Source organism: Parasteatoda tepidariorum, chromosome 2 (assembly GCF_982258835.1).
Source record: "Parasteatoda tepidariorum strain Cologne lab strain chromosome 2, Ptep-v5.0, whole genome shotgun sequence".
Lineage (NCBI taxonomy): Eukaryota > Metazoa > Arthropoda > Arachnida > Araneae > Theridiidae > Parasteatoda > Parasteatoda tepidariorum.
The window spans coordinates 55,038,895-55,049,240 of NC_141756.1; the positions used below are offsets into that span (position 1 = coordinate 55,038,895).

General features: G+C 28.2%; 1 protein-coding gene across 1 annotated transcript in view; it reads right to left on the bottom strand.

Annotated features, from left to right (window-relative positions):
- Positions 1-6,450, bottom strand: part of LOC107454566 (uncharacterized) — a 93,935-nt gene extending 87,485 nt beyond the window's left edge. Inside the window, exon 1 of the mRNA XM_016071810.5 lies at positions 6,080-6,450. The gene's annotated coding sequence lies outside the window, so the exon portion shown is untranslated. The remainder of the gene's footprint in view (positions 1-6,079) is intronic.
- Between the last annotated feature and the right edge of the window lie 3,896 nt (positions 6,451-10,346).

Consider the following 10,346-nt stretch of genomic DNA (forward strand, 5'->3'; position numbering starts at 1 on the left):
TTTCAGCTTCAAAGTCGAAATTCCTCAATCAGCACTGCCTTTTGTTAAACTTATAATTGAATTTTTTTTCACAAAAATTTGAAAATAAATAAAAAAATAGTTTCTTCAGAGCGAAATGATTAATTGAAAATTCAACAGAAAACGCTTGAAATAAATATTTAAAAATAAGATAAAAATGTTTGATAAATAGATAAATAAACAGCTTTAATTTATTAATAGAACATTATAGTTAATAGTTTTAATGCATAAAAACTTAATATACTAGATTAAGATGTAACTTTATTCTAATTTTAAAAAAAACCCTACAGAATGCAGTGTTTTGGACTCTTGGAAAGCAGTTTTATTTAATGATTCTGACAACACATTCTCGAAATTTGTGATTTGTTCTTTCTGAGCAGATTCTTAGACTTGACGAAGCTTTAAAGATCAATAACAGTATTTATTACATAAAATATGCGGATTACTTTGCCGTTAAATAAAAGCATAGCAGTTGTAAACTACTACTGAACAACAGTATCATACTGATTTGAATTCTGTGAAATCTCGAACGAACCCACAGCCTGTTACCACTGCGTTCGTCTTTTTACCTGACTGATCTTCCTCTCTGTGTCGAATATGTTTTTACAGCAAGATTTAAAGATGTTGCCATTTTATGAAATAAAATTCTCCATTTTTACAACTGATAATTTGCATATCACAAAACAGATAATTTGCATAACACAAAACAGATAATTTGCATAAAACAGATAATTTGCATAAAACAAAATATCTCTAACAATATAATATTAAACAACGATTTTTTTTCATTGAAAAAAAAAAGCCATTTAAGGAACTGAACATTCCACACTTACTTGATTCTTTCGTCTAAGAAAAAGGAAAAAAAAAAAAAAAAGAATGCTTAAGTAGCTGGGTAATCATTGAAAAACTCAGTTAAAAGAGATGAAAAAACTAACGAACCGAAACACAAAGCTTGAGGTTACACATAGTTTGCCGGCAGTTTTTCCGTGCTAAGCAAGACTAATGTAGTATGAAAAAAAATTAAGAACTACTAAATGGATGTAAAAAAAAGGGCAAGAAAGTGTTGAATAGCCTTTGGTGCCTCAATCGCTAAAAGTAGAGTTCACATTAATGGTAAAAACTAATTACTCTTCACCCATACAAGGTATGTTTATAATAAAAGCATGATATCGGAGCGAATGACTAAAGTAACATTTAAGAGGAGTTTTTCCAAAATTATATGTAAACGAAAATATTTGGATTGAATTTAATGGCAAAAACGTTGGAATCAGTTGCATCAGTATGTTGCCTATGGTAAGAAAAAAAATCACGCGCTGTTGTAAACAACGTGCGACTAAAAAAGAAAAGATAAACGGGGGGGGGGGGCGAAAGAAGAAATATTTTATGAGGAGATATCTTTTAAGGGTGCCCAGAGGTTTTTAAAAATGGAGTCCAAGAAGGAAAACCCTGAGGAACCATTCAACTTTTCATAACTGCACATTACCACAAGATACAGGTGTTGCAGAAAGAATACAAAAAAAAATAATGTTATCGTCTTAAGAAAAAGCCGTAAACTTTAAAAGCATATTACTATTAAATAAGCTGAAAAAAATAAAAACTTCACACCAACAGAAATTGTATTATATTTTTAAACTTATCTAGTTAATTTAGAAATGTTTTTATGCATTTTTTCCTACATACATTTATTTTAACATCTGGATACAAGTTCAACGTATTGATAAATGTAAACTCGCAATAATTATTCTATCACAAATAGTTTCAGAAAAAAATATTTAAAATTGATGAAAAAAGGCATTAATTTAGAGAGGACAGCTGTGCAAATCTCATATACAATGATGAAATTACCAACGGGAAATTTCATCATTCATAAATGTCATTGTCAATGCATATAACCCAACTTAAAAAAAAAGAACTAATATTTTTCTTTACTCCACACTTACTCCAAATTTTATTAACTTTTAGAAATTTTATTTTTTTTTTAAAATTAAAAAACTGGCTATTGCAAACATAACATACTATGTTAAACCTGTAACACCGAGATTTTAGTTTTTTAAAATAAAAAGTGGAATAAATATGAAAGGCAAAGTTTTATTTTTTAAAAATCTTAGAACTGGAAAAATTACATTGGCAGATGGTAAAATTGCCCTGTCATATCACTTAATCCAATGTGCCAGACATAGTGCATAAATTTGCTCAGACAAGAAAAAAAAATTACAAAAGAAAGCACGAGTAAACCCTTGTGAACTAATAAAATAGAAACTGAGTTGAACATTCTTTTCAATTATTTCAGTGTTATTAAAAATAGGTTACAACCCATATCAACCATTATGCATGCACTCTTCACTATTATTCTCTACCTATACATGCAAAATGAGATTATGCATTTCCGATCGTAATAAGCGACAAAAATTCACCTGTAGCATGACAGGTGCATACTCATCACGATTTATATGAATCAACCCATGGGTATTACAAAAACGCCCTTTTTTTTCTCCCCTCTCTCCTCTTTAGTAATCAAAATGACGACGTACTGATTATTTTCGGAGTGACTTTCACGTATTGGGTACACAAGAGTTGTCTGACCATCAAAAGCCATTTCCAAAGTAGTGAATGTAGTTTGTCGAGTCATTGGGTCTGTTGGGCAGCTTTTTTGCGTAATCCAGGTTATGATGGTTTAGTTTTTTCTTTCCCTCTCGTTCAGATTCTTTTTTTCTTTAAATTTTTACTTTTTAGACATTTATTACTAAAACTTAAGTTAAATTCGCTTGCTTGTGGGGTTTTAAAAAATTAAAAAATTTCATTGCGTGGTGTGATTTGTAGTAGCATTTTTAAGGAGTGCTGTTTTATAAAACAAGTTTTGTCAAGTAATAAATGCAAAAATTCAACTTCTCCAAAGCGTCAAGTGCAGAAGGGAAATAAAAGAAACAAAACTCTTTACCGCAGGGGTGCGGACGAGTAACAAAACGCTCCCTTAATTCCATTGGATAAATTATGATGATAATTAAATTATGAAAATTATCCTTATATTAGGGGGACCGGAAAGTAATGTCGTTTTCGGGGAATTTGATATTTGTTATTAAGATTTTATTTTTAACCATAATGTATTGGTTTTTGGGTCTAACGAATATTTAATGCCCCGAAACGACATTGCTTTCCGGTTCGTTTAATAGTAAAACATAAATTTCTAGAGAAAGTGTTCTTAAAAATTGATAGTAAAAATAATATAGAATACAAATCAAAATATGAATTAGCAGCAATAAAATTTTCTTAAAATAAATTGAACTGTGCAAATATGCAATTTGGAAAGTATTACAAAAATCCGATATTGCGGTCTTTTACCCCCTTTTTAGGGTTTTTTTTGTTTTAATTTTTCTTAACAGCGTTTGAATTATTGTTATTATTTTAATTTTTAAGGTTGCTTTGATTTGCACTATTATCTATTAAATTAATAAAATATTTCGTATGATATCATAAAACCTTAATGCATTAACTACATAGATTAAATTACACATGTGTAATTTAATTTATGCAGTTAATGGTATTTGGCTGGCACGGTTTAAGTTTATACATTTCATCAAAGTATTTTAAACAATACTCTATAAGAAATAAAAATAAAACTTAAATTTTTAAACTACTTGGATAACGAAGTAATTAAAAAAAGAACAAGGACAAATAAAATAAAGTTTTAGCCAGGGAAAATTTTGAACTTGGAACCCCACAATTGAAAATTAAACTTTAACTCTATGTTAACTATAATTTTTTCCCCTTTAATATAGAATAAAGAATGACTCAGGTAGCCGTATAAGTAGATAAGCTCCCCATTTAATTTTAGAAATAAAACTTTCGGATTTTTCAAGGAATTTTGAATTTCAACATAATCCCATACCACATTTTATTCATACAATGCTGCAAATTTCCATTGGGGAACTTTTTTTTATTTTTATTTCTGATATTAAACATTGGATTTAGAGAACAAAAAAGTCACTAAAAAGGCTAATTTTTTTTTCCCCACAGAAATTCGAATATTTATACAGTAAGCGAGTGTAGAATTATTCAACTTAAATCGCAGTTATTGATTATTGTTGTTGACAATTTTATGACTGGTTATAAAGTTATAGGAACTTTCTAGGTTTTTGTTTCTTAAAAAAAATATAATTTTTAAGGACTATTCCCAGATCTTTCAAGCATAAATCAAATTCACTAGCAAATCCTGGTTTTTCCCATTCTCCTCTAACTTTGTTAACCCTGGTAGAAAGTTCGGATCTCAGTAGGGTATAAGGTAAAATATGTCTTTTCATAAACCTTGTTGTTAATCGATGTACTATGAGTTTGAATTGTTGAACCTTAGATCTAAAAAAGTGTAAAGGTATTTTAAAGATGGTGATGAAAATGCCACAAGCATAACAAATACCATTTTGGTATGAAAAAAAATGGGTTCTAACAAAAGTAGCAGTAGAGTTATAGCATCTAATCAGGTACCATTCAAGTGTTCTTCACGAGCCAGTTTTCCCATCAGTAAATACTTTAGAACAAAATAAACTTAACAAAATTGAAATTTAGAACAAATATAAAACTGTTTGCTGAGTGAAAATTGTGATGAAATAGATCGTTCTAAAGGTCTTTATTTATTTAGTCAAACCGATTCTTTAACTCACAAAATTTATTGCAACAAAAAGTAAATAAACGAATAAAAAAATGTTTACACAAATGCTGAGCCTAATTTTTAAAGATGATTTATAGATTTAAAAAGAACACTTCTTAAGTTATATAAGAAAAAAAAAACGATTTTTGCACTATTTAACTTCTATTTGTTATATTTTATATGGTATTTCAACAGCAGACGATAATTAGTAATTCTGTGATCGTTTGACAGATGGGAGATTTTTTTCATTCAATACAATAATAAAATAGTCTGTGGCATAAGGATTGTAAGCGTTGGTATAAATTCTGAAAGATTAAAAAGTTAAAAAAACTTACACCCTAATCATTAGAACTTTCAATCCTGCAAATTTAAACTATTATAACGGGTAGATAATCTAACAGAAAAAAATTATAATGACGAAATCGGTCTTTAAACAAAAACAGCTTTTAAATTATAACAATTTTCAAACATAATAACATGAAAAAATTTCGAAAAACTTATTTAACATATCTTTTTTAGGTTGTTTCGTTTCAAATTAAGAGTATTAGGCAGAATTTAGATGAAATGTATTATAACATTGTCAATCTTAATTTCATAAACTACAACCATAAATAAATATGAATTTTTTGAAACTATACTGTTAATTCAAATGCTAAGAGTATATTCAATCTATTTAATAGAAGGAAAAAAAATTGAGAGAGCTCCTATTCCTTCATTGTGCAAGCTTCTCTGCACTGATTCTAAGATAGCAATCTTTCCTGCAGTGCTAAACAAATCACATTTTTCTTCGCGGTTTTGCAGTTGGCGGGAAACGCAACTGTTTATTTTATAATTCATTGATTATGTGCTTTATAATGGGAAATTAGGAAATCAAGAAAGCACAAATATATTTAAAATAATGTATAAAGTAAAATTGATCAATCAGTTGGACATATTTAAATAATTAAGATTGACTAATCCCAAAATTATTTGTAAAAAGAATTTACCTCACTAATATTCTAAGCATATGAGTGTTATGCTTAAATAAAACTGTTTGTCAATGCATTTCAATTTCATTTACGGATAAATTATAATATTCTAATTTATAAATAGAATACAAGAATCGACTTCCAATATCAATCAAATATCCTATTGATAAGCTTTTAATGTATACGTAAAATAACAATATTCTACTCTTAAATTATACAATCCTTGCAAATCAGGAAATCATTGAAAAAGGGAAAGAAGTTAAATATCTCTTTTACCATAAAAATAATTGATTAAAGTGTGCATTACAAGACTTCAACATACTTCATGAAAAAATTATGATTAAACAGTTGTTAAAAAATACCGATTTCATGCTCAATTACCAAAAATATCAATGATATTTCAGAAGAAAAATTAAAATAATAACAATAATGATAATAAAATAAAACTCACCTGTTCAAGGACTTTTCCCGCTCGTAAGGAAAAATAAAACAAAAATCTCAATCAAGTTTCACCTGTCGAATTTCTTTCATTTATTTTTCAAACATATATAAGAAGAAACCAGATTGATAAACTCGGTTCAAAAATTCCCTTTCGCACAAAAATAAAAATTCACTGATTAAAAAAAAAAGGCTCTTCACGTGAAGCAGACAGCGCGCACCTCTAAACTCTAGCACTTTTGAAACAAGAAGCAAAAGCTAATATACCATCCAACTTCACAACACTCCACGCTTTGCAGAAATGACAACATTTGGTACACCTGCGAGCTTTGCGTTCCACGAAGATCGGTCTTGGCTGACGGAGGGGTCACATGATCAACAATTTACCCCCTTCCCCCTTTTTTTCCAATCCCTTTTGTGGGCGTTTCCCTAGATGCTGCCGTGCGCGTGCGTCATGACGTAATGGCGCGTGCGGAGTGAAAAATAGATTCTCAATCCGGTTTAATTTAATTTTTATTAAAGTATTTTTATTCTTCTTTGTTTTTTGCACTTGAAGTGGAAGAACAGGTGAAATTTTTGATATAGGGGTGGAAAATAGATTTCATTAAAGGAGGAAGAAAGAAGAAAAATCGAAAATAAACAGCAGATTCATTTTTTTAAAAAAAAATTACTACTCTTAGTAAAAATTTAAAAAAATTAAATTTGATATTAATTAGAAAATACTCTTTAGATGCATTGTATTTATTTAATTTTCGAGAATATTTTTTGTTTGTTTATTTCTGAAAATGAAACACATTTAAAATTAATATAATTAGAAATTTTCTCAACATTTGTACATTTTTGGCGAGAGAGAAAGAGTGATTCTAAGTTGAGATTTCTAACTTGTAGACTCAATATCCCCGTCTGAAATCTATGCAATTATTGAAGATGCTGATAAATAATACTGGATGTTGATAAATAATAATAACAATAAACTAAACTTATAGATTGTGTCAAAACGATTTAACAAGCACAAATTTATAAAAAAAATTGTATGTTTCTAACGTTACAGAAATAATGTTACATTTTGATAAAACCACCGAAATTTCTTTCTTCATGCATGACTTGGAATAATCAACTGCATAGTTAAAATATAGTCGAAAATTATTCTTTAACCCCTTTAACTTTTAATTTTCAGCATTTTGAAATACATAAGTTAAAAAAAAAAGTAATGCGCTAAAAAGTTATTCAAAGTAGTCCTTTTTTTAAATTTTTTTAAAATTTTTTTATTTAATGCTCGCTAAGTGGTTTGTTTATATCCCATATTGAAAACTCCGTAAGTGCTATTTCCCTACATTATTTTAAATCTATATCTCTGTGATGTCCATTAATTTATGATCTTGAGCTCGTGCCATTGCCTTTTTGTTATCATCGTTTCTGCCATACTTTTAATTTAATTTCAAATAAAATATCATTTGATTTGGTTCACTATTTCATTAGTTGTTCACCAATATGTGTTGGTTCCTCATTTTTTGAACCTGAGAGTCGTAGCTATGATCTTCTTAGTCTCAAAACGTATGCATCAAAATTTTGAAAGCTCGTATTTTTCTTTTCTCCTTTTAATTTCCTCCCATTCATTTTCTATTTTTCGAGCTTATAAATTCTCAAAATAGTAAAAGAACTTTTCTTATATTAGCAATGTAGATAATAAAGCCAAAATAATAATTTGAAAATGGAAAATATTTCCAAGATAATCTTTTCGCAATAAATATTTGATTAATTAACATTGTATGCACTTTTCATACAGAAAGTATGTACTTTTTTATGCGATATGTAAATAAAAATGCTTAAACAGAAATAAAAAGGGAAGTAAAAAATCTATTTTATCATTGATTTAAGTTAGAAAAAAATATTTTGTCATATTAGCAATTATTAAGCATTCTAAAGAAAAAAATTTTATCATTTAAATAATTTTTTACGTAATTAATAAGTTTTCAAGTGGACAATCATCATGCTCTTATAAATTTATCCATGATGTCATTGATAAGTACTAATTATTAAGCAATTAAATTGTGCATAACATATCACATCTTAGTGCATTTTTTACATAAAAAAGGGATTATCTTGCCGGATTATTATCCAAAGGTCCCGAATTATAAAGGTTATTATTCGGATGCTTGAAGCCTCCTTTGCTAGAATTAACAAAATTTGATGTTCTTTAATAGTACATTGATGGTTCAAATTTCAATTATGTCAGCTTAAGAAGAAACCATAACGCGGGGAATAACTTTTCGTCGCGAATTCTTTTTCATCTCTATGGCTGATTTAAAATTTAAAATATAGAAAAAATGACTTCGAACCAACCTAGAATAAGCCATGAAGCTTCAAGAACTGAAAATAAATTTTTAAAATATCAAAATGGTAATAAATTATGAGAACTCAAGATTTCCCAAAGGAGCAGTTTTCTTCCAAAAATTTGTTTGCACTTAGGTATTTAAAAATGTTTCTTTTTCTTTCTTTCTAGCAATTGAAACTTTACGGCTTCCTCTAGGTTTGCCTTAATTAATTTTTTCCTTCTTAAAAGTGAAAAAGATGGAAAGATGGTTAATAATTGATGTGAAAAAGAGTTGGCGACGATAAGTTTTGTGGCATGGAGTCCTCTTAAGCCTAATTGCCACCTTTAGCCACTTTCAGATTTGTTACAATATGATATGCAATGCTACAAATGAAGCTCTTATACTTCTACACGATTTCGTGACATGTTCCGGGGAGGCACTCAGATACTTCACATAGAAAAGAGGGTGCCACATTAAAAACATCGCAGCAATGAAAACTCTATCAGGTAACAAAAACTTTGATCCGATTTCAGAAACGAAAAATATGTTGATAACGATGGGGGGAAAGTTCATTCAAATGTTACTTTTCAAATCTAATGTTTCATTATACAAAAGATGCAATTACAACATGTCATTAATTATGACAGATTGCCACAAGTGTCATGGTAGGAAAAAAATTACTTTTGTCAATCACTGTGTTAAAATCCACCCATAATATGTTTCTTTTTTCTTTATTTAAAAGGAAAAAAAGAGCTTCGTTATAGAATAAAAAAAACGTTTTGCATTATTAAACGAACTAAGTTTTGGAAGCCTCGTCAAATAAATGTTCCATAAATCAAAATAGTTTATATTTTAATCAATATTTATTAAAAATGTATTATTCGGGTAATTTGATTAATAATAGTAGTTGAATTTAATTCTCACCAAATTGATCGTTTTCAGTTAAACCCAATAATGCCTACACTCGCAAAAAATCGCTTCAACATTGAAGCGTATAATATTAATACAGTGAAACCTATCAAGTTGACCTGTATTATCAAGAACTGAATTTATCCTACATAATAAAAACGAGCAATACTTTTATAATCAATACTTGTCTATCTTGTATGCACCACAAAAATGAATCAAATATGCTAAATATTATTTAATATTATAATTATAATTATTATAATTTCATTCAAATATTCTAAATATTGCAAATAAATTATTTTCACACAGAAAAAAATTGCATCAACATTAAACAATGATATCTCCTTTGTAAGTTGACCTTTATTATCTAGAACCGAATTTATCCTAACATAATAAAAAAAAGAGCAATACTTTTGTTTTATCCGATCTCTTGTCTGTCTTGTATGCACCACAGAAATAAATCAAATGTGTCAAATAAAATGTAATATTTGTAATTAAATTGACAATTTATAACATTCGCCAGAATATTACGTCAACATTGAATCATAATATTTGTACAGAAAAGCCTGTAAAGTTGATCACCTCTGTAAGATGACCTCTATTATCTAGAATGATATTCGTCCTACCTAAAGAAAGAGCTTAACTTGAACCTGACCAATTGTCTATTTTTTATGTACTACAAAAATAAATGAAAAATGTCAAATATTATATATCTGCAAATAAATAAATTATATATTTCATTAGACATTGCATGTTTTAGTTGACTTAATTTAAATAAGTGAGAGAAGGTTAAAATATATCCGATGTAGATTTAGAAACAAAGCAATCATAATATTTGTACAGATAAACCTGTGAAGTTGATCACCTCAGTAAGCTGACCTCTATTATCTAGAACCAAATTCGTCCTACCTAAAGAAAGAGCATTACTATTGAACCTGACCAATTGTCTATTTTTTATGCACTACAAGAATAAATGAAAAATGTCAAATATTATGTATCTGCAAATAAATAAATTATATATTATTAGACATTGCATGTTTTAATGGACTGAATTTT